This window comes from Pseudophryne corroboree, chromosome 8, assembly GCF_028390025.1.
Source record: "Pseudophryne corroboree isolate aPseCor3 chromosome 8, aPseCor3.hap2, whole genome shotgun sequence".
In the NCBI taxonomy this organism is placed as follows: domain Eukaryota; kingdom Metazoa; phylum Chordata; class Amphibia; order Anura; family Myobatrachidae; genus Pseudophryne; species Pseudophryne corroboree.
Window position 1 is genome coordinate 327,294,216 of NC_086451.1, and position 26,587 is coordinate 327,320,802.

A 26,587-nucleotide genomic window follows, 5' to 3' on the forward strand; every position below is an offset into this window, starting at 1 on the left:
CGTTGTGCAAGGTTCTGATGCCCTTTGAACTTGCCACACGTGAAGTCAGTTCAGACACTGCCAGCCTGAGTCAGGTCATTCCCCTCATCAGGCTTTTGCAGAAGAAGCTGGAGACATTGAAGGAGGAGCTAACACGGAGCGATTCCGCTAGGCATGTGGGACTTGTGGATGGAGCCCTTAATTCGCTTAGCAAGGATTCACGGGTGGTCAATCTGTTGAAATCAGAGCACTACATTTTGGCCACCGTGCTCGATCCTAGATTTAAAGCCTACCTTGGATCTCTCTTTCCGGCAGACACAAGTCTGCTGGGGTTCAAACACCTGCTGTGAGTAAATTGTCAAGTCAAGCGGAACGCGACCTGTCAACAACATCTCCTCCTTCACATCCGAGCCCACCCGCTGGCGGTGATGCAGGGCAGTCTGGAGCGACTGCTGATGCTGACATCTGGTCCGGACTGAAGGACCTGACAACGATTACGGACATGTCGTCTACTGTCACTGCATATGATTCTCTCCCCATTGAAAGAATGGTGGAGGATTATATGAGTGACCGCATCCAAGTAGGCACGTCACACAGTCCGTACTTATACTGGCAGGAAAAAGAGGCAATTTGGAGGCCCTTGCACAAACTGGCTTTATTCTACCTAAGTTGCCCTCCCACAAGTGTGTACTCCGAAAGAGTGTTTAGTGCCGCCGCTCACCTTGTCAGCAATCGGCGTACGAGGTTACATCCAGAAAATGTGGAGAAGATGATGTTCATTAAAATGAATTATAATCAATTCCTCCGTGGAGACATTGACCAGCAGCAATTGCCTCCACAAAGTACACAGGGAGCTGAGATGGTGGATTCCAGTGGGGACGAATTGATAATCTGTGAGGAGGGGGATGTACACGGTGATATATCGGAGGATGATGATGAGGTGGACATCTTGCCTCTGTAGAGCCAGTTTGTGCAAGGAGAGATTAATTGCTTCTTTTTTGGTGGGGGTCCAAACCAACCAGTCATATCAGTCACAGTCGTGTGGCAGACCCTGTCACTGAAATGATGGGTTGGTTAAAGTGTGCATGTCCTGTTTATACAACATAAGGGTGGGTGGGAGGGCCCAAGGACAATTCCATCTTGCACCTCTTTTTTCTTTTCTTTTTCTTTGCGTCATGTGCTGTTTGGGGAGGGTTTTTTGGAAGGGACATCCTGCGTGACACTGCAGTGCCACTCCTAGATGGGCCCGGTGTTTGTGTCGGCCACTAGGGTCGCTTATCTTACTCACACAGCTACCTCATTGCGCCTCTTTTTTTCTTTGCGTCATGTGCTGTTTGGGGAGGGTTTTTTGGAAGGGACATCCTGCGTGACACTGCAGTGCCACTCCTAGATGGGCCCGGTGTTTGTGTCGGCCACTAGGGTCGCTTATCTTACTCACACAGCTACCTCATTGCGCCTCTTTTTTTCTTTGCGTCATGTGCTGTTTGGGGAGGGTTTTTTGGAAGGGACATCCTGCGTGACACTGCAGTGCCACTCCTAGATGGGCCCGGTGTTTGTGTCGGCCACTAGGGTCGCTTATCTTACTCACACAGCTACCTCATTGCGCCTCTTTTTTTCTTTGCGTCATGTGCTGTTTGGGGAGGGTTTTTTGGAAGGGACATCCTGCGTGACACTGCAGTGCCACTCCTAGATGGGCCCGGTGTTTGTGTCGGCCACTAGGGTTGCTTATCTTACTCACACAGCTACCTCATTGCGCCTCTTTTTTTCTTTGCGTCATGTGCTGTTTGGGGAGGGTTTTTTGGAAGGGACATCCTGCGTGACACTGCAGTGCCACTCCTAGATGGGCCCGGTGTTTGTGTCGGCCACTAGGGTCGCTTATCTTACTCACACAGCTACCTCATTGCGCCTCTTTTTTTCTTTGCGTCATGTGCTGTTTGGGGAGGGTTTTTTGGAAGGGACATCCTGCGTGACACTGCAGTGCCACTCCTAGATGGGCCCGGTGTTTGTGTCGGCCACTAGGGTCGCTAATCTTACTCACACAGCTACCTCATTGCGCCTCTTTTTTTCTTTGCGTCATGTGCTGTTTGGGGAGGGTTTTTTGGAAGGGCCATCCTGCGTGACACTGCAGTGCCACTCCTAGATGGGCCCGGTGTTTGTGTCGGCCACTAGGGTCGCTTATCTTACTCACACAGCGACCTCGGTGCAAATTTTAGGACTAAAAATAATATTGTGAGGTGTGAGGTATTCAGAATAGACTGAAAATGAGTGGAAATTATGGTTTTTGAGGTTAATAATACTTTGGGATCAAAATGACCGCCAAATTCTATGATTTAAGCTGTTTTTTAGGTTTTTTGGAAAAAAACACCCGAATCCAAAACACACCCGAATCCGACAAAAAAAATTCGGTGAGGTTTTGCCAAAACGCGGTCGAACCCAAAACACGGCCGCGGAACCGAACCCAAAACCAAAACACAAAACCCGAAAAATTTCCGGCGCTCATCTCTAGTCAGCACTCTCCCTATCCTCCAGTATTAGTTCACTCACCTAAGGGTGGATCACTTTAAACTCATCCTCTCCTCCTTCCCCTCCCCCCCCCCCCACCACTTATGATGACACCTAGGAGCGTTAGTACCACTATGTATACTAGTAATTTGTATCTCTGAAGGTTTCATATTAATGCCTACACCTGATAAGAATCACATCGTATTTTTCATTTTTTGTATTCTTTATATTTTATACATAGTTTGTATATATCCATTCCAGCCATTTGATAATCATCCCCCTCTGATAGAACTTTTCATGTTTGCTCATATAAAACTAGCATGCATGTTTTTTACCAATCTTTTTTCTTATTCTTATGTTTACATGGAATGGTTTCCATGGATACCGGCATACCCTGTCTCCAAAAACTCCCCCAAGATGGCCGCCGCATATACAAGTACTGTATGGGAATTCCCAACAACAACATGGCCGCCATAGTACTGAATAAGAAGGACTATCAAGCTTACAGCATACTTGCATCTGACTCCAGAGCCACAAGAGACGCCGCAGACGCATGCGTGGTACGCACGGAACACCGTCGACGCATGCGCAATAAGAAACCGGAAGTGGGGCGGAAGTTAGCCCGGAACACGTGACCCGCGATCACCGTCACCAGAAGTGTGGCGGAAGTGCCGCACTTTAGTAATAATGCACGTTTTGAACCTACGGACACTGTTTTAAGCACTTAAACATTTCGTTTTTTCTTAATTATGTACCCACAGTGATTCCTAGAGCTATGACTTTGTTAAACACCATTTCCTTGACTGTTCTCCAGACCAAATGTATATAATTAGGTCACATGACTGAGTGTGACATCACAATCCCTGAGCAAACATATCAGGGTATAAATAGCTGGTCAATTCAGTAGGTCCCTACCCTTTGAAGAAGTCTGATTGAGACGAAACGCGTTGGGTGCCCTGCAGTGACCCCCCCAGCCTTTTAAAAAGCTAAGTCCAAATCCCTTACCTTTTTATTGAGATTTTATATGCTTTTAAACCAAATATTCTGTATTTTATTCCATTATTATATTAAATGGCTTGTTTGTTAATTTTATATCTTTTGGCTCATAAATCGTATTTTATAGTGCATGTATTTTAAACAACACCAGTCGCCGGTACCCATATTCACCCATTCTATATCCTATCGGCAGTATTGTGCCTGTACTGCACCTTTAAGGGTTGGCTGACACCTTTAAATAGGTACGTGTGTGTTTTTAATCAACAATTGGTTTTTTAATTAACATTTGGTTTTTTAATCAACATCATATCCTTTACTGAATTTTTATCCCACAAGTGGCGCAGTATCATTTTCTGTTACACAGTTGTTTAAATGTTATTATGTTTTTTTCTTCATGCTCTGTTTCTCTCTTTTTCCTCCCTACTTCTCTTTTTCTCCTTTCACTGACCATTCTGAACTCAACATATTCCATCACAACACATATCTCCTATGACGTCCACCGGCAAAATTAAAATCACTTCGATCAACGCGAAGGGACTCAATATTCCAGAGAAAAGATCTTCTCTTTTGAGGTCCCTCTGGGGTGATAGAGTGGATGTTGCAATGGTCCAGGAGACGCATTTTAAAATTTCAGCTAAAAATCCTCCCCTGACCAATTACCGCTACCCTCAGGCTTTTTACAATAACAACCCAGATTCAAAATCGAAGGGTGTAGCGATAGTGTTTTCCAGGACCCTCCAGCTGTCAGACATCTCAGTCCATAAATTGGTCCCTGGTCGTATCCTGATGGTACGTTGTAAAATATGCACCTGTCCATACACATTTATTGCACTCTACGCCCCAAATAAGGATCAGGTCCCATTTTTCCGCAATGCATTCTTCCAAATGGAACCACTCCTATCTGGGGTGGTTGTTCTTGGAGGTGATCTGAACTGGATAATGGATCCATCGCTAGACTCGTCTTCTAATGCCCCCTGGACCTCCCAACGCCAATACCGGCAGGTTAGGAGACTGTTTCACGACCTCCAACTGGCTGACTCCTGGCGGGTTCTTCACCCCTCAAATAGGGACTACTCCTTCTATTCCCCCCCACACAATGCCTATTCACGCCTCAATTATTTTTTTCTGAGTCACAGGCACCTCCCCTTATTAATAGACTCCTCCATCGGCTCAATAACCTGGTCTGATCATGCCCCAGTACACATGACGCTTTCGACCCCCCAGAATACCCCAGGTCAATGGACCTGGCGCCTCAACGAGTCACTGCTGCAAGATCAATATTGCAGGGGTGAAATAGAAAAAGCTCTGGCTGAGTTCTTCTCCATAAATGACACCGATGATGTCTCAAAAATCACCCTATGGGAGGCACATAAATGCACCATACGAGGTAAACTCATACAGTTGGGGGCATTTGTGAAGATGCAGAAATCAGCACTAATTACTAAATTACTAAACCAACTACATCGTCTCGAGTCCCTGCATAAATCGACCCTGTCGGAAACTGACTACCTAGAATTACTAGATACACGGGCCCAACTAAAGAAATCTCTTACTGATAGTATCCAACTCTCTGTCCGAAAATGTAATTCTAAATACTACCAATGGGGCAATAAACCTGGGCGCCTTTTGGCCCAGGCTCTCAAGGTTCAGCGCTCCTCCTTATACATTAATAATGTAAAAGATCTCGGGAATACCCTCCGATTCAAAACCCCAGAAATAGCGGCAAGCTTCAAACAGTACTACTCCCTTCTCTATAACCTAGAAAATCGATCGGGCGATACCGCTCCCCCATACGATTTTTTACAGGCAAAGGCGTATCTAGAAAGGGTGTCTTACCCCGTCCTGCTTCCTTTGGACAGGGAAGCATTAGAACTACCCTTTACCCAACAAGAATTGGAGACTGCCCTGAGCATGACACCGTCTGGCAAGAGCCCAGGACCAGATGGCTTCACCATCACCTATTATAAACAATTCAGAGATCTCACATTCCCTTACCTTCTCCAAGCCCTCAATTCAATATCCGCAAACACCCATTTCTCTAACCAATCCTTAGAAGCACACATCTCCGTTCTGCCCAAGCCCGGTAAGGATCCCTCGGTATGCTCCAGCTATAGACCCATATCTCTCCTAAACGTCGATGTCAAGCTCTTCGCAAAATTAATGGCAAACAGACTGAACGCATTCCTGCTCTCCCTAATCCACAACGACCAGGTGGGGTTTGTCCCAGGCCGCGAGGCTAAGGATAACACCACTAAGTTACTGAGCCTGATTCATATTGCATCCCAAGGTGGCCCACCCACAGTGTTGTTGTCCACTGATGCTGAAAAAGCTTTCAATAGGGTCGGTTGGGGCTTTATGAGGTCCGTGCTGGAGCATATTGGACTGGGTCCCCGGATGCTTGATAGGATCATGGGTCTTTATAGATCTCCCACAGCACGGGTCCGAGTGAACGGATCTCTGTCAGAATCCTTCCCCATTAGCAATGGGACACGACAGGGTTGCCCATTATCTCCTCTTCTCTTTGTCCTCTGTATCGAAGCTTTCGCTAGAGCTATTAGGGCCAATGATAACATCAAGGGCTTGACGATTGGTGATACGGAGCACAAACTTTCCCTGTTTGCGGACGATCTACTAGCCACAATAACGCACCCGATCTCCTCACTCCCCCACTTTATGCGAGAGCTATCCCACTTCGGATCACTCTCCAACTTCAAGATCAACATGTCCAAATCATGTGCCTTGAACATCTCCTCCCCCCCCCCGACACTGTAGCTAAACTTAGACAAACTTTCCCCTTTACTTTGAACGCTTCTCATTTGTCTTACCTGGGAATACAACTGCCAAACGACCTATCTCATTTATACACCTTAAACTTTACCCCCGTTATCCGAATACTCAGGGCTGATTATAGCAGATGGTACCTCAAACCACTCTCTTGGCTGGGGAGGGTAAATGTTGTAAAGATGAATACTCTCCCCAAACTACTCTACAAACTACAGACCCTCCCCATACAGATCCCAGACTCCTGGTTCAGATCCATCCAACTGTTAATACAACAATTCATCTGGTCTCGGAGACGGCCAAGAATAAGCCGATCCATTATGACCCGCTCTACCCGAAGTGGTGGTTTCCAACTACCTGACATCAGAGGATACTATTGGGCAATATTGCTCAACAGGGTTCTGGACTGGATGAGGAGTCGAGACACAAAGCAATGGGTGGCTATAGAGGGACTATACATGCAACAATTCCCGGAGATTTTTCCCTGGCTCCCCTCCCTGCCCAAACCCCCCTCCCCCCACCCAACTATTACGGCGACCCTCTCCTTCTGGAAAAAGGCACGCCGCTGGCCCTTCCTCTCCTCTGATTTTGGCCCACTGACCTCTTTTCTAGCTAACCCCGACTTCCAGCCCGGCCTAACACCCTCACACTTTCTTGACTGGGCCCTTAAAGGCCTCTTTAGAGTGGGTCAGATGGCAGTTTCCTCAGGAGTTAAACAATTTTCAGAAATACGATCCAAATGGGAAATCCCGCAACATGACTTTTGGAAGTATCTACAACTTAGACATTTTTTGCACTCTGAGCGTAGATATCTCCGGGCCTCACGAGAATTAACCCAGTTCGAGAGGATGTGCGTCACCACGTGCACCCTCCAGCACACTATCTCCTCACTTTATAGATTACTGCAGACCCCAAATGCCCAGAAGCCCATGCCCTTCCAGCTGGCTTGGGAAAGAGACCTTGGGATTCCTCTAACAGACAAAGACTGGCAGTTGATATTCCTCAAATCCCACACAAGCTCAGTCTGCATACAAGTCAGGGAAACTCAATATAAACTCTTGATGAGATGGTACAGACACCCCTTCCTCCTCCACTTCATGTATCCTGGAGTGACGGACAGGTGTTGGAGGTGTCTCAGCGCCACAGGCTCCTTGGTGCATATCTGGTGGAACTGTCCCCTACTAAAGCCATTCTGGAGGGACGTTGTATCCATCTCTCAAGACATACTTCACACTCCAGTCCCCACAGACCCAGCCTCCTGGTTACTTTCCCACTCCTCAATCTCACTGGCTCAGCATAAAACATCGCTACTTCGACACCTGTCTAATGCAGCAAGGGCAGTCATCCCCACACTATGGAGATCTCAACTCCCACCCACTAGGAAACTATGGTTTAACAGAATTAGTTACTACATGAATATGGAAAACATCCTCCTGCTATCCAGAGATACACTCTCGGAGTTTATGACTATATGGATGCCCTGGATAGAGTATATGTCTTCTAAAGATTATAAGGACTATGTCTATGCTGTCAAATGATTTAACCACGCAATTGATCAAATAGACAGATTGTACCACCCCCACCCACCCAATCTGATAGTTACCCCCAGTCTGGTCACACATTGCTCTCCCTCTTCTATTCCTCTCATTTCATTCCTCTCTCTCTTCTATAACCTCTCCACAATGCTATTAAAGTTGTTACGATTGCATTATAGTATAGATTGCTGCCGAAAGGACATCAGATGGATGTTACTGAAACACCTACTAACGCTAGTGCCTACATTGACCCCCAGCGATGGGAACGATACGCTACTCTACTCTTTACGGCTATGATGTATTAGACCCTCATTTGTGTCCTGACGATTTCATTCTTCTTTTGTCGAAATGTGATGCAATCCTTGTATTGTTATACTGTTCTAAATAAAAACAGATTAAAAAAAAAAAATCATACCTTTAACATCTGTATGTTGCTGTGTTAAGATTTGTTTTTAATATACAGTATATTGCACATGTGCAGTCTGTTGATTGTGCAATGTCATTGTAATTATTTAATGTCACGTGTTGCTAAATTTTGTTTACTTGCTATATTATTTGTTCTGTATCTGTAACACATGAGTGGTGTCTCTTGTTGAGCAACTACTGTACGGACTGGAGAAATCAATCAATATTTTCTGACAGACTGGATGTCAGGGATTCAATAATAGAGATATTAGTTAATAATGATGGGTTATTTAACTCTTCATATATTTTGGATACTAGATAGAATTAAACAATGTTCCTGTTTTTTTCAGCTGTAAATTCTACTTCTTTAACATAAGTATTCTTGCATGCAGTTGAAAATGTTTAATTTATTCATATATAAATACTGGTATACAAGGGCGCATTAACAGAGGAGGGGGCCCGTGGGAAGACTCCGGGTGGACTCCCTCCTCTTCACGGCACAGTAGACTCTGGCATTGTGTCAGAGTCTACTGTTCATATGCAGGTCTCCGGAAACATGCGTTAGCCATGTTCCGGAGTCTAAATCTCTACTGCGCATTTTGGTGGCAATTTTTTCACCACGGCTGCCACTCCCAAGCAGGACTCCAGAAAGTTAAGTAATATAACATGGGTGCAATGTGTGTGGTGTGGGCCCCCCTGGACCCAGCGGCATGTGTGCTCCACACACATTGCACCCATTGTAGAAATTCCAATGCTTGTATAGGGCCTGTACTTAAATGTTGTATGCCTCACAGTGTCTTACAATAGCCTAGTTTTCTTGTTGATGATGATGATGATGACACCCCCTACCTTACAGTATCTTCTGGGATGCAATCAAGTTACCAGCTGCCCTATCTTCTAGGTTGATTACACATTGTTATTTTCTGATCTTCTGCTCTGAGTCTAAATTGTATTTTTTGTTTCTGGGATTTTTATTTCAGGTTATCTGCCACTAATTTCAGAGACATTTCAACAAAGTTCCATTTCAGATTATTGTAGAAAAAGTATGCCCACGGGTTGATTCTTGTGTTAGCTCCACTGATGAGTTTTCTGTAATAATAATACTTGTTGAGTGCACTATGTGTTTTATAATAAATATATGTTGGTTGGTATTACTACTGAGTTTTTTTTTTTTTTTTACGAGGCAGATATATTAAGCCTTGGAAAGTGATATAGTGGAGAAAGATAAACTACCAACCAATCAGCTCATATTGTAACTGTCATTTTTTTTTAAACACAGCCTGTAACATGGCAGTTAGGAGCTGAATGGCTGGTGCTTTATCTCTCTCCACTTTATCACTTTCAAAGGCCTAGGGAGTTATTGAGGTTGGATTGCAGATTCTGCTAAAAAGCAGAATCTGCAACCCTTTTTTTCACATGCTGCGGGTCGCCCATTGCAGGGCAAGGCTGCCCAGCATGCTGAATGTCCTGCCCAGCATCTGTGACCGCAATTTAATTGCAGTAGCATCACTTGTGGATGACCCACTGCCTTTGCAGCCTGGCTGCGAAGGCGGGCACACCACCGCCATGTTTTACTTCGGAGAGGCTGCGCGCGACATCACGCAGCCACCCTGAAAACACCACCGACCTTCCCTATTTTCCCCGTGCCACCCTCACAACGGTTCATCACACCCCCATACACCCCGGGAACACCTTTACCTGTAAATCAGGTAGATCCAATCGCATTGGGCAGCCCATGCATCACTTTGCAGTACGACCTGAATAAACCCATTTAATACGTCTCCCCCAAAGGTGTCCCTTTTGAACTTTTGAGTTTATTTTTTAACAATTGCCCCGTGCACTGATACATGGTTGCCTTTTCTCTTGTTCTATATACTGTATGTTACTTTAAAATCAGAGTTCTGAAATCTGAACTTCTGACTTGTCAATCAGGACCTGTGGAGCCCTTTTCAAACTAGCAGAATATATTGTATTCTATTTTTCAGCTTCCTTATATCCACACCTGACAGAACAATGACACATATTTATTGAAAGATCGATTTTGCATTAAGCAATAAACTTTAAACATTTTTCTTTTGCTTTTTTTCATATTTTTTATTTATTTCCACAGTCACTGTATTATACAATCGCATCTACAATTACAATTTTTTTCCGAACAGTATTTGTTCCATGAGTTCTCCAACCAAACTGATCAGATAATATTTGTATTATTTCACCATTTGCTAGAGATAGGAAATTAAATATACTGTAGGTGCAAAACAGAATACATTATTGGGCTGACTTTTCACATCTTCCCCTTACAAAATGTCTACAAAAGGGAAATCTTCCTTTAATAATGCTGTGTACTGTACTTTCTTTTTCTATATAAATATAGAATACCAAGTAGTGTAGTGTCCTAGTCAGTTAATATTAGTTGCCTGACTTTATTTTTCCACTGCTAAAGTAGAAGCATACAGTATATGTCTTAACCTTTATCTTAATATAAGACAGGGACAAAGAGAAAAATATAATTAAAAGAATCACAATCTGTGATTGGGTATAATTCATATTACTGTGGTCATTTTGCCAAAGGGGTGTACATTTTAAGATACGTACAGCATGAATGATTGCAGCTTTCACCCAGATAAATTCACTTTTCTCCAAAGCATTCCAGAAATTTAATTAAGCTGGCAGGTTTCATATTGAGAAGTCTAGCTTGAATACGCATTCATATCTTGCGGCATTTAAATTAGTCCAGTATTACTACTTGGCCTCAGCCTTAACATGGCACCTATATTGATATACTACCTAACAATAACATTTTATATATTCATTTTTGAAAATATGATCCATGACTCTATAATGCGAATGAAGGATGATATAATATATCAAAATGTAACGTAAAAGCAATATATAAATTTATTTTGACATACAGTCAAGGATTAGCAAATTACATATTCTTCTTCTCTATTCTAGTGATTTTCTTGGTACCACTATTTGCATATAAAAAATATTAACTTTCAGCACATTCTTTAATTTATTTTCCGATAAATAATGTATATGCTTTAGAGAGAGGAACATTGACTCTATGCTCTTTACAATTTCTGCAGTCTGCTGTCTTGAAATGTTTCCTTTCCAAGGCTGTTTGATGGATTATCACTCAAGAGTGAGTCAAGTACCTTGGGTGACATGCATGTGTGTGAGCCAATTTATAAGCCATTTATCTCCATGACTCTCCATTGACCTCAGTCAAAACATACTTAAAGGAGCAACGTGAATCCACTTGGGAGGTACCTCTAGTCATTTGGGAAAAGTTTAGATAAATAATTTTCTTAATAGTTTGTCTTAATAAGCTCCACGAAGAGATGAGGTGACATCACTGCAAAAAGCAGCATAGACACATTAGCAATAAGATATAATTTCTAATATCTGTAAAATGCAGTACTGTAATTGGTTAACTCTAATAGAGAAACTGATTTATAGTAATGCTTCACTGCACTATTAAGTATTATATTCTTTGCAGTGTTATTTCTGGATTATTGACTTATAGTAGCAAGGAACTTTGATTTAAAAATGCCTCTTGGGTTATAACATGTCATCTATTGTATTTTGCACATCCCCAATGTCACAATTCATGTCAGGGTTCATTGTAAACACCTAAGCATCCAACTGACCTACTAATCAGGACTGACTGCAATGTCTAAAGCTACATCTTTATTTCCATCTGATTATTCCCTTGACTAATGGCTTGAATGCATAAAGAACTGTGGTGGCAGCTGAAACTAATAAAGTACAAACTAGATAATGTGTTTGTTTTTTTCTACCACTTTTTTATGTTAACCCCTTGGCTTCTTAATTCCTTATAGTCAAGTTCCCCAGCATTGTAAAATATTTGATTAGAACACTTATTTGGGAATTTTGGAGGCAAATGAGTCAAATCTCATCCTCTTTTCAGTGAAGGACTTACAAGCTCAAGAGAATGCTTTAACAATTTGATAATATTTCAAATCTTATTTTTTCTTGACAAGATCCACATTCAACAGTTGCATAACCACTGTGGTCTGCTACTTGTTGTCAGGAATCTGCATTGTGTATCACGTCACTTACTGGTGCTCTGATATGCTTGCCTCTGGAGGTCATATCCTCATCCTGGCAGCATGTTTCATTATTAGTTGCAATGTGCACAGACTCTCCAGTGTGTACCATGGTTGCCATACAGCGTGTACCCCAATGTATTAAGAATGCCAAATTGATTTCTCACAAATATTTAAAATGCCCGCTATAATATATATTGCAGACGCCAAGTCGCATCTTATTACCATATACGATAAAAGTGCGCTGTACATTGCAAAACACTGCATCCCATAATAGAAAACAATACACCCACACATTATCTGAGTTCCAAAGCTCATTGATGTATATATTTGTTATTAAAAAGGATATGGATTCAATATATATTACAAAGTACAGTATACCTATAGTTACAACTCATACAGTAAGCAGTTAATACATAAAGTTACATACAGTTACATGCCAGCGATACAATACCATTATTCTTAAGTTATATAGATTCATCTTTCCATATCACTCTCTCTCTCTCTGTAAAGTAATGCTGGGACTCCATCTTCCTCTGAGACCAAAAAGCAAGTAACTCTGAGACCAAAAGAAACAGGAACTACCTTCCTGTGTGGTCAGCAGAGTATTATCTAGTTTCTGGGGGAGGGGTCTCTCTCTCATTCATGATTGAGTCACTAGTTCCTTTGTATATGGTAATCAGATTCAGGTTTGAAGACATCCAAAGGGGCTGGCCTGAGTTTCCTGTTCATTACCTGTTTGGAGCTTCTATTGTTCTAATAGAAGTGATTTTAGCTTTTATATATGTAATCATAATTATCCGCTGCAATGTCCCACAACTTAATAACAAGTATCAAATTAATCTACACACCAATCTGCTTGTTTTAATAGTAAACATGACAGGTGTATCTGGTTCCATTCAAATAATACACATTCATGACATTAATTCATTAGGTAATTTTAAATCATCATGATGTCTGGCGCTTGATATTATTATAATTATGTACTGCATGAAATAAGTGTCGAATCCATCTCTGTGGCTTGTCCATGTAAATGCGTGTGTTACCATATTTTGCTGTGCTCGCTGCGCGTAATTGCAAGTATAGTGACTTAAATGTGTGTAGTTTGTATGTTCTCTTTATGTAATATTTTTTTGACTTTGACAGTATTCCCTCCATCTCCAGAGTATGGGTGCCACCATTACACTTATGGGGGTGGAGAAAGGGGTAGGGAAAGAGCAGCTAGCAAGGGCAAGGGTATTAACATGGGTACAAACAAGGGTTTTGCCAAAGGTATTGCCAAAACAATAACTAACAACAATTCTGGGTCATCATTACTGCATATAGAAAAGGATGTCCCTAGCACTAGGGGAAATACTTATCTTAAATGTATGTATGTGAATGCTAGAAGCCTTACAGGTAAAAAGGGTGAGCTGGAAGTCTTTGCAGCAAGCAAACAGTATGATATTAAAGGTATTACTGAAACTTGGTTGGACAAATCTCATGATTGGACAATCTAGAGGGTTATACGCTGTTCAGGAGAGACAGATTAAATAAACGGGGTAGAGGGGTATGTCTTTACGTGAAGCCATTTTAAAAACCTGATATACAGGAAGATATTCACAAGGGGACTGTAAATACTTTTGAGATGTTATGGGTAAAAATTGCATATGGGGGTAAGGGAATAAAAAATATATTATTGGGGCTATGCTAAAAGCCACCTGGTATTAATGTGTCTGATGAGGAAATGTTACTGAAACTAATTGAAAAAGCAGCAAGAGTAGGAGATGTAATCGTGATGGGAGATTTTAACTATCTGGAGATAAATTGAAAAAACGACTCATGTGATACTGCTCGGGGTAATATGTTTTTAAACACACTAAATGATAACTACTTACTTCAACTAATCAAAGAACCAACTAAGTACAATGCAATCTTAGGCCTGGTATTAACTAACAATGGAGAATTGATATCAAATATTATAGTAGGGGAGCCCATGGGAAACAGCGACCACAATATGGTCACATTCAATATCAGTTTTCATAAGCAGTCCTATATTGACTCAACTAGGACTCTAAACTTTAACAAAGCCAACTTTGAAATGATGAGGGAAGCTTTTAAGGGACATTGAATGGGAAATTTTGTTTCAAGGAAAAAATACTACGGAGAATGGGAGGTATTAAAATCACTGCTCATTAATAACACTTGCAAATGTATTCCCATGGGCAGCAAACATAGGACCAAAAATTCCAAACCAATGTGGCTTAACAAAAAGATTAAGGAACCAAAGGGCAAACAAAGGTGAGCATTCAAAAATTACAAATCAGACAGGAATATAGAGTCATTCCAGCATTATAAGGATTGTAACAAAAAATGCAAAAAAGAAATGAGCAGCTAAAGTAGAAACTGAAAAGCAAGTAGCAAAGGAAAGCAAATCAAACCCCAATTTTTTTAAAAAATATATCAACAGCAAAAGATTAAAAAAGGAGAATATAGGCCCTCTAAAGGACAATCTGGGAGATTTTTTTAAAAACGATAATGGCATAGCGGACAAATTAAACAAGTTTTCTTATCGGTTTTCAGAAGAGAGGACCAGATGCAGGGATTAACACACAATCTCAACATGGATAATGTCCCACTGGTAAGTGCTTATTAATGAGGTGGTATTCTGTGACCAATTTAAAATAAAACCCAAGGGTTCTCATGGAGCTTCACTCTGAATTAGCAAGACCACTATTATTGATTTTCAAGGACTCACATCAAGCATATTTCCCAAAGACTGGCATATAGCGGAAGTAGTGTCGATATTCAAAAAGTAAAGTAAAGCTGAACCAGGTAATTATAGACCAGTTAGTCTTACATCTATAGTGGGGAAAGTACTGGAAGGTATTTTAAGGGATGGTATGCAGAAGTTCCTTGAAGCCAATAAGGTTATTAATAGAAAGCAACATGGATTTGTGAAGGATAGATCATGTCAAACAAACTTATTAGGCTTTTATGAAACAGTTAGTGCGAACCTTGATCAGGGTAAGGAGGTGGATGTAATCTTTTTATACTTTGCTAAAGCTTTCAACACAGTACCGCACATGAGACTTGTCTACATGTTACAAGAACTAGGGCTAGGGAGCACAATATGTACTTGGGTCACAAATTGGTTAGATAATAGGGAGCAGCGCGTTGTTGTAAATGAAACTTTTTCAAATTGGGCTGAAGTACTACCTGGTGTGCCACAAGGGTCTGTACTTGGACCACTATTGTTCAACATTTTCATTAATGATCTAGCAGTAGATCTAGAGAGCGGGGTGTCAATTTTTGCAGAAGATACCAAATTGTGTAAGGTTATAAATACAGAGGGAGATGCTGAGTCTCCCCAGAACGACTTAGTTAAACTGGAAGTATGAGCAGCAAAATGGAGAAGAGCTTCAATACAAACAAGTGTAAGGTAATGCACTTTGGTAGCAAGAACAAAAATAATACTTACAAACTAAATGGGGTAAAGTTAGGGGATTCTGTACTGTAAAAAGTAAAACTAAGCAGCAGTAACCAAAGTAGGATTGCAACAAAGAAGGCTATCAAGGTATTAGCAAGTATAAAGCGGGAAATTGAGGCAAGGGATGAGAGTGTTATACTCCCATTATATAAATACGTAGTGAGGCCACATCTTGAACACTGTGCACAATGTTGGGCACTATACTACAAAACGGATATCCTGGAACTAGAAAAGGTCTAGAGGCGGGCGACCAAACTAATTAAGGGGATTGAGATGCTTGAATACAAGGAAAGGCTTGAAAGGCTAGGCATGTTCACACTGGAAAAGAGAAGGCTAAGAGGGGACATGATTTACATTTACAAATATATAAGAGGACAATACACAGAGCTTGCAAGGGATCTGTTTTAGGTAAGATCGTCACAGAGGATGCATGGACACCCACTTAGGTAAGAGGAAAGGAGATTTCGCACACAGGCGAAAAGGTTTTTTCACAGTAAGGACAATACATGTTTGGAATTCCCTGCCGGAGAGAGTAGTAATGGTGGAATCGGTTAACACTTTTAAGAATGGGCTAGATAAATTCCTAATGGATAAGGATATACAGGGTTATGGTGCATAGTCACGCACTATAGTTATTAAAAAAGAGGAATAAGGAATAAACACAACGGCAGACATTAGCAACAGACAAGATTAGTCCTAAAAAATAATACAGCAAGGGGAGACTACACATAGGTTAAACTCGATGCACAAATTGTCTTTTTTCAACATCAGAAACTGTGTTACTATGTTACCTGCAGTCAGCTGACTTGGTCCTATCTACTCCTGAGCACTGGAGCGCTCACATGACTTGATTCTCCAATCCCTGCTGACCAGGGTATATATAGCCATATTTCCTGCTCAGTATCATGGCCTTGAACAACGTGTCACATCCTGTGAACAAGAATCTCCTGGCTCCAGTCTCCTATCTTCTGATATTCCCTTGTGTCTTTGTACTACAGGCACCAGCCATCCAGTTTTGTTGCAGCTCCATCTGTATTCTGCTTCAACTTCTACTAGCAGTTTCCTGTAACTCTCCCATGTCAGTTCCCTAAGGAACTACAGGCACCAGCCATCCAGTTTGTTTGCAGCTCCATCTGAAATCTACTCCTGCATTCACTAGCAGTCAGAGACTCTCTCCTGGTGCTGCATTATTACTCACACCTGTTTGTTACCATTCTGCAGTACTGTGCTAATTCACTTGCAACAAGAATCCTGCTCTAATTCTCAGCCTGTCTCTGCTAAAGTCAAATCTGGTTCTGCTGTTGTTAAACACACCAACTGCCTGGGTAGTTCTGTTCCAAGCTCCCATTGGTTCACAGACCAATCATCAGTTATTGTACTCAAAGTCACAATCAGTTCCCAGACTGATCATTGGTCACTCCAAGTCACCATCAGTTCTCAGACCGATCCTCAGTTACTTCAAGTCATCATCTGTTCCCAGACCGATCATCGGTAACTCCAAGTCACCATTGGTTCCAAGACCGATCATTAGTTACTCCAAGTCACCATCGGTTCCCAGACCAATCATCAGTAACTCCAAGTCACCATCGGTTCCCAGACTGATCATCGGTAACTCCAAGTCACCATTGGTTCCCAGACCGATCATCAATTACTCCAAGTCACCATCGGTTCCCAGGCCAATCTTTGGTTATTCCAGGTTACCATTGGTTCCCAGACCAAACAATTTCTAAGAGACTATCCCTTCCAGAGACTCTATCAGCTTCCACACTGAATTGTATATTATTATTTACATTGTTCCAATTGCCAATATCCTGTGTGTATTTCATTAATAAACATCCTTTGCGCACATGCTCAGGAATCTACTTCAGCCTATTAAAGTTCTCCATTGCGCCACCACTGATCCACTTGTGCTCCCTCCGGGAACAGACTTAGACACAGACCTGAAACCTGTGTGTTTACTTCCCATGCAGAGTAATGTATAGCACCACAGAAAGATGTGCAACTACAGTATCTGGCCATATGAACTGTAACAAAGATTTGCAATGTGTGCAGTCATGGAATTAAATAAAAATCAGCCGTAACAGAACTACAATATCCACCCCCCCAGAACAGAATCTATGGACACTGCTCTTGATAGACTTACATATTACAGGAACCAGTTTATTGCCTGTGGAGAATGTCAACTGGTCTGTAATGACTGATACATACATGGCTATGAAAATATTTTATGCTTGAAGATTCTGATACATGGAAACTGGTTGTACATATATTATTATTTCATAGACACATCTTAAGTGCCCTACACACTGGGCAACTGCAGCAATTTGGACGATGAATGATATGAATAATGATCGTTATCATCCAAGTTGTTTTGCATTGAAAAAACAAGGGAAACCAAAGATGAACGACCACGGGGACGAGCATCGTTCATTGTTGGTGCCTACACACTAAATGATATTAACTATATTTATCGTTCATTTCTTTGCGATATCATTCATATTGCCCGTCACCGTCACCCAGGGCGCTTTAGTCCTCCTTAGAGGTTCTCTCTAACTGAAGACAATGAGTTTATTTTACAGACGGATGTGATACAACATGTCAACAATCAGAATGGCAGTATAATCTGAATGATAACATTCAGGGAGTCACCATGTACATGTAGAATTTTGAATGTCGACAGTTGGCATGGTAACTATTGATGAGAAATAACCCTAACCCTAATATTGGTAAAAGATAATTTGTGGATTTTCTGAGGTATACCTTTTAGACTGTGTGATGCATTTAATGAACCTGGTAAACTACCACTTATTTCTGATTGTTATTACTACCTTATTTACTGTAGGCATGCACTGGGATGGGTATTATTTATTGTTTCATTACTGAACAATGACTAAAAATGGGCCCTATTTTAGATAATAATTAAGGCTGATATGCTATAAGCTATAGATCTAATAATTATCCGTGAACGGGGTTTCTGGAAAAATAAGGAAAACATACAGTATAAGTATTCATTTTAAATATGAAATCTCTTTCATATTACGGGAAAGTCTGATCCCCAAACAATTTAGAATTTAGAAATATCCAGGTATTGTAAATATAACTTTCAAAATGAGATGCGAACAGATTGCTTATAGATGCTCATTTGACAATAGAGATGAATAAATACAAATTTTACCTCAATTGAAAAATGATTGAATGCCATTTTGAGAAATTAAAGCTGACTATGACTGAAATTGATTTTATTACCTTCATCGATCAAGATGAAGTTGAGATGGACAAGTTACAAACCTCCATTATACTGACTAGGCAGAAAAAGTAAATGAAGAAGTTTAACAATAGCAAGTCTTATATTGTGCAAATGTGATAACAATAGCAAGACTTATATTGTGCAAATGTGATAAACAAAAAATAAGCAAAGCCGAAGATAGCATTAAAAGCATGATAATCATATGGATGCAATTTAAGTGAGACTTATACAGGGTTGCACTGGCCCACAGGGGTACAGGGGAATCTTAGGTGGGCCCCACTGCCTACGGACCCACCCCCTCCTCTAGGAATCAGGTTCTAGACTGTGCACTTGAATTATAATTTACATTATACACATGTTACAGTATACTGCACAGAACTATGGTGTATTCTCTACAGTGTATTGCTGTTATTAATCTTGTACGTTTCTATGCACTAGCAGTAATTACTATATACTGTATAATGATAATTAAAGCCTGTGTGTTGGCTGGCCACACCACTAAATATGGGCCCCTATCATTGCAGTTCACCAGTGGGCCCTTCATGCCCCAGTTGAACATTGGACTATAATTATATATATATATATATATACAGTATATATATATATAAATCATACAAATTCATCTGAATTCAGGGCATGTTAGCTCCAAAATATTGCAATAGTTTGTTAAGCTGACCAGCCACTTCACAGCCATTCCCATTTGGTCAGTCCCTACACTGACTTTCAAAAATGTGAGCATTGCTCTCAGACATCTTTTGGATTTTAAATACACAGTATGCTTCTATTATGGGTTTAGGCCCTGTCTCACTCTTTAAAGATACAGGAACCACACCCAAGCATATCATGGGATTTTTGAAAGTTAGTGTAGGGACTGACCAAATGGGAATGGCCGTGAAGTGGCTGGTCAGCTTTAACAAACTAATGCAATATTTTGGAACTATCTTTCCCTGAATTCAGATGAATTACAGTTTGAAGTGTTAATTTTAGGTTAGTGCTGAATTTGTATGGTATGGTCACAAATACCACTGGCACCACGGATGTATGAGTGCTGTGGGTTCTAGCCTATTGTTTATGGTCTATGGTCTCTCTTTTTCTTGCACCCCTATTGTCCATATGTAAATTAAATGTTAAGAAATTCCCCAGGTGTTTATTAACTGTTATGCTTGGGTGTGGTTCCTGTCTCTTTAAAGAGTGAGACAGGGCCTAAACCCATGATAGAAGCATACTGTGTATTTAAAATCCAAAAGATGCCTGACAGCAATGGTCAGATTTTTGAAATTCAGTGTAGGGACTGACCAAATGGGAATGACCGTGAAGTGGCTGGTCAGCTTAACAAACTATTGCAATATTTTGTAACTAACATTCCCTGAATTCGGATGAATTACAGTTTCTTTTGGGTAATGTATTGATTTTGGATCTGTATGAACTTTGTGTTTTGGTTTTGCCAAAACCACCCTTGTGTGATCATGAACATAGGCCAAAGACTGGCTGGCTCAACAAAGCAACAGAACAACAGCTCAAACGGGATGTAGTTATGAGACCATCATTCACAATACCAATGGCTATATCCCGCCCCCCTTCTAAAACTCGACAATTGGTATGCCGAATAGCAGACATGCTGAATATGCTGACCACCGGGATCCCCAGCTCCAGAAAGGCATTCCCAACCCGCTCAAAAACATGGCAGTTATTTCTGTATAAAGAGAGTGTTGCAAAATTAGTAACGTATTAGAGCATAGGTTCTCAAATTCGGTCCTCAGGACCCCACACAGTGCATGTTTTACAGGTAACCCAGCAGGATCACAGGTGTATTAATTGCTCACTGACACATTTTATAAGGTCCACAGATGGAGCTAATTATTTAACTTGTGATTCTTGAGGAGACCTGCAATCCGTGCACTGTGTGGGGTCCTGAGAACTGAGTTTGAGAACCTGTGTATTAGAGCAATAACCAATCAAACCAATGTGAACATAGAAACAGCAGATAAGAAACATTTGGCCCATTAAATCTGCCCCTTAGGCTGTGTTATTAGGGTTAGGGATTAGAGTTGTATTACGAATTTGATTCAGGGGTTAAGTTAGGGTATTAGTGTTTGAGCATTTGGGTCATGGTCAAGTTTCATATTAAGGGTAAGGGTTTGGGGTGTTAGCATTATTATAGTATAATTAATTGTTATTGTTTTGGGCACTAGTGTTAGGGTTTAAGATTAAGGGTTAGGGTTAGGGCACCATTGCTAGAGTATTAGTGATTGGGGTTAAGAATAATAATAATAATTTTATAACACACTTTCTAAAATAGGACTCAAGGCACTTAAGGGTGAGGGTCACGGTATTAGTGTTATGGTATTAGGTTCAAGGGTGACAATGTGTATTAGCGTAAAGGTATTAGTGTTAGGATTAAAGGTGAGGGTTAGGGTGTTAGCATAAAGATATTAGAATTAAGGTTATGGGTTAGGGGGTTAGTGTTAGGATTAAAGATGAGGGCTAGGGTACCAACATTAAGGGTTAGAGTTTTAGGATTAAATTGTCAAAAGACAAAAAGTCATAATTCCTGTCACAATAAAGTCTGGAGAGGAACCCGAAGTCATTCAGATTAGATGCCTGTTCATCTCTAATAATACCCGCAACTGACAAATGGCTGCAAGATTTATCAATGAAAAGAGGACATCTGCAGTTTGCAATGTGCTCCTACACAGACAGATCCCATGATTGGCTCTCAGAGCAGAAACACATGTAATAAAACCCAGAATCTGCTTTGTAGATCAGTGCAAAGGGACTATCAGTGCCATTAGTGATGGACCAGGGATCAGTTTCGGGCTGGGCACTCATGAACGTGTGCGCGCTGAAGGTGAGTGCGCTCATCACTGGGTGGGCGCACTGTCACGATATACAGGGGCATGCTGCGAGTCATGAGGTCATGGACTCGTGACAATCCCCAATTACCATGGAGATGCTTGATGGGGGCAAGGGCACGCCACGAGTCCAGGGGCGTGAACTCACAGCACACCCCCATTTCCTTTGAGACTGGAGGGGGCTGCTGAACCAGAGAGCTGGAGGCTGCACTGGGCATTGTCTTCACGCCTCTCTGGGGGACCTGATTGGCCCACCTGCCCATCAGCCCTTCTGGCATATGCCAGAAGTGCCAGATGGGAAGTCCGGCCCTGACTGTCATCCAGACAGGCTCTACTTTATGCTACACTTAAGTCTTGATGATGGTGAGTGTACTCTTCATGTCTAGTGCCACTTCCATGTTGGCTGTGGCCGGGTTCCCCACCTCGGATACTTCACGCTGGGCAAGAAGGAGATGAACCACTGTTGGTCAGATGATGCAGCAGGAGTCAGCCTGCAGGATTGCTGTAATAGGGAGCATTTATTGGCTGAGAGCCGTGAGAACTTTCTCAGCCAATCAGTAGTTTGTCCATAGATTCAGCGGGAATTTCATATGGTGTCTGAATCCAAAACATGGAAGATCCCACACCGTGAAGATGACGTTTTTCCTCATTTTTGGATCTGAACATGGCAGGGACATGGATCCACTTGAAATCAGTAAGTTCGGGTTGGATTGGCTTCCATGGAACCAAACCCACTTATATCTAGTTTGAACAATTATATGGGCTGATTGGTTGGCACTTTATCTCTCTCCACTTTATCTCTCCCCATGCTTTGATATGTATCCCCCTGAACCGCTGATGTTACTATGTGCATCCAGAATAAGAATTCTTGCCTTGCTCCTGCTGCCACTTTTTTTCTTCACCAGTTTCAACTATATCCTGAGAATAAAACTACAAATGAATAATTTTGTGTGCAGGTTTCAAATCCCACACATTGGATTTAATATCCTAGAGTTTGGAGCTTGATAGCTTAAAACATACGAGATGTGTGGGGGTTTGAGAAAAACTGGAAATAGTATTGACCTATTTTCATAATTAAAATTAGTAGTACCATAGTCATCTTTAAATTGACTGTGGCACGCATGTATGCTGATGTGTTTGTTCTGTTACTGTATTTCGGACTTCCCATCACTGATGAGTGCTAGTGGGGAGAAGGTCAGTTGTCTATGGCCATTTTGCTGTAGATGACACATGGGTTAAACAATCTTGCCTGTGAAAACATGGGCTAAAAAAGCTGCCAATCTTTCTAATTTTTAATGGTGGTTTTGCTATGCATAACTTCAAATATTTAATGATTGGTATATAGGGCCAACTTATCTCAAGACCCACTTCTTCACTAAACCCACCAAACTGTCTTCCTAAGCCCTCTGTCCCAAGATCACTGTCTACCTCATCTGTGTCACCCCTGTTTGTCTGCAACTCCCCTTTTGAATGTAAGCTCTCACAAACAGGGGCCGCTTCCCTCATGTGGGTTTCTTTCTCTTAAACTAGCTTCTACTCCATGCTTCCTTTGATGGCACCAAATCTCTCAGTTTTCTGCCACCCTGATACTTATTTCAGTGTCATCTGCTAATGCAGATATGTTTATATACCTGTACTTGTCCTATATTGTCTTTAACTGTAAGTCACTGTTTTCTTGTTTTGCTTATTTGTTTATGTGCTCTGTAATTGGGTGCTGCAGATCCCTTGTAGTGCTATATAAATAAAGGTTAATAATAATAATAATGACATTTTTAAAAAAAAGTCACGATGGAGATTTAAAGTCATGTTTATTTTGTTAAGAATGCTATGTTATGTGTGGTATATCTGATGGTTATTAAATATCATTTTTGCACAATTGTACTCTCTTATAAATATATTCCCTAAATTCACATATTTTCTTACATTGTTACTGATTTTCAGGGCAGGATATATCATGTTTTGCATATTCTACTGTGTATGATACATCCTGATCATTATTACATACATATGAGCATTTACTAATGCCTTATACATAAATATATTGTCTTGAGACAGCTCTCCTGATAAGAACTGTCCCTTGCATTGTGAAGACTTCAAGGTTTATAACCCTGGAGTCCTATTGCACTTGTAAAGCAATATGCCTGCACATAAATAAAATGCAGTGGGATGGAGAGGGATCCAGCAGCTTTTTGCATGAAGAAGCCCATAGACTTCTGTAGGCAACGCCATCTATAAATGCTGTAACCTATTGGGCACAAGTTTCGGAAAGTTTAATTTTCTGGACCTTGATATATATGGGCAAATCACAGCTCCATCGTACTTTTTTGGGCACTGCAGTGCCGGCTGTTCACAGCAGATATCCACTGTGGACCACTGTAATACATAATAGGATTGAGGAAACCCTCAAAAACAGAAGGTTTGACTGCATTTTGATGCTTAGTATATTCCACCCTCAATCTTTTCATTATTACATGGACAGAGGGAAGTAGTCCATTCTGTAAAATGTCCACAATATTCCTCTTAAGCCCACGTATCTTCCCTCTCCTTCTGTAAAACTATTTCATAAAAATATCATTCAGCCTAACAGCATGCGTCTAACTATTGATGGTTCCATTTTCTCTCTTGGTTTTAGATAACCTTCTGTAAAGAACTTTCTGAAAAATATGATTTCTCTTTTCCTTACTGAACATAATCTAATACTGTAGATATATAGAAAGATTTCTTCAAATCTTTTAAAGTCACCCCCTGGATATTAGTCTTCACTCAACAAAATGATTGGCGAAATTTGCTCCTCTGGGCTCAAATTTTCTTTTAAATAATCATCTTCAGGAGTCTTCTAACAAAATTCCTACTTTCATTGTAAACATATCCATCATGATTTACATGTATCCATGTCTTCAGGAGACCCTGATATTGTTGACGCTAATTTCACTGATTTGTAATTTATCTAGATGGAAGCTGATAATGCATTATTTATTGCTTCTGCTTGTTGCAAGAGATACTCCCTTTGTTACTTCAAGATTATATCTCTTGACTAGTAACATCCATCAAATTCTATGTGTTTGGACCCTAACAAGATATTGAAACAGTTAAATATTGTCTCAGTTTGACTTAAGCTGCTTTCTACCCTACAAATTATATTGCTTTCCATTTTGATCTTTGCAAACCATTAGTGGTCAATCAATTTTTCTCCATTGAATTTTATTTTACATTTCTATTAAATTGCTTCTGATTGTCTACAAACAGGAAGTTGAAGTAAAACCAGTTTTAGATTGTTTAAGATATCATATGAAAAATGTTTTATTTGGTGGATTTCAAAGGCTATGATAAGGAAAAAAGTTATAATATAATGCTTTCTTTCATGTTAAGAAACACATCACTTGCATCTTGGTAAGTGAAATAAATAATAATAATAATAATAATAATAATAATAACAATAATAAAAAAACTAAAAATAAATGCTTATGGCCCTCCTTTGTTTTCAGTGATTATGGAAGAGGCCAAGTGTGCAGCCCAGGGCCACTCCTGTGTCTGACTATTAATCTCAGCATGCTTTTTCTGCTGTAGCTTGCTTTTAGCTAAAATAATTAGTGCCTATTACAGACTGAAGAGAATATATTGAATATCAAAGCACAATTGATGTTTTAGACCATGTAAAGAATAGAATAAAAAAGAAACCCCATTATTATCAAGAGGTGGTTTTAAAAGCCACCATTAAACAAGCCCAAATAAATACAGGCATGATTGCTGAAACAACATCTAACTAAATTGATTTTGATAGGCAAGAATGATTGACTGGATAAACAGACTATATGGAAACACACCTCAATAGACAATATACAGATAAGAAAAATGACAACTTTAAATAAAAAAAATACCAAAATTAGCAATCACTCTATATCATTCTGGTGCTACAGTACTTTACAACTTTCTCCTTCTACACTTAAAATCCTCACAATCTTACAAAGTAAAAGTCATTAGCTGTCTATTTCTATGATGTCAATTGAATGATGCTTTCTGTAAAAATAGACTAACACAAGCAAAAGTATACGAATAGAGCAGCTTCTAATCCACAGTCATCTGTTTCTATGATGTGAATTAAATATTTCTATAATAGCACCATCAATGCTTTTATATCCTAGGATTAAATTGGCAGCTTTGACAAAATGATGGCTAATAATTATACCCAGTAGTTGAAAACGTTGTGATGGATACCGTTGGTCTCTTACCTTTTGTTTAATTAAAATATGCAAATTAGTTATTTGGTTCACACTTAAATATAGCTGGGATACACAGTGGCGGAACAAGCAAGCGGTGGGCCCAGGTGCGACAAAATGCTTTGGGCCCCCCCCCCCCATCCAAGTCCACCCCGGGGGCAAAAATACATAGTGGCGTGGCTTCGTGGGGAAGGGGTGTGGCCACAAAATAATACCAACACAGTAGTCTCCATTATTCAAATTACGCCGCACAGTAGCACCACTACACCAGGTAGAGACCCTTTTACACCTTACAGCGAACAGATTCCTCTTTTTACACATTACAGCAGACAGCGTGCCCTATTTACACATAACGGCAGACAGCGTGCCCTTTTTACACATAACGGCAGACCGCGTGCCCTTGTTACACATTACGGCAGACAGCGTGCCCTTTTTACACATTACGGTAGACAGCGTGCCCTTGTTACACATTACGGCAGACAGCGTGCCCTTGTTACACATTACGGCAGACAGCGTCCCCATTTTTACACA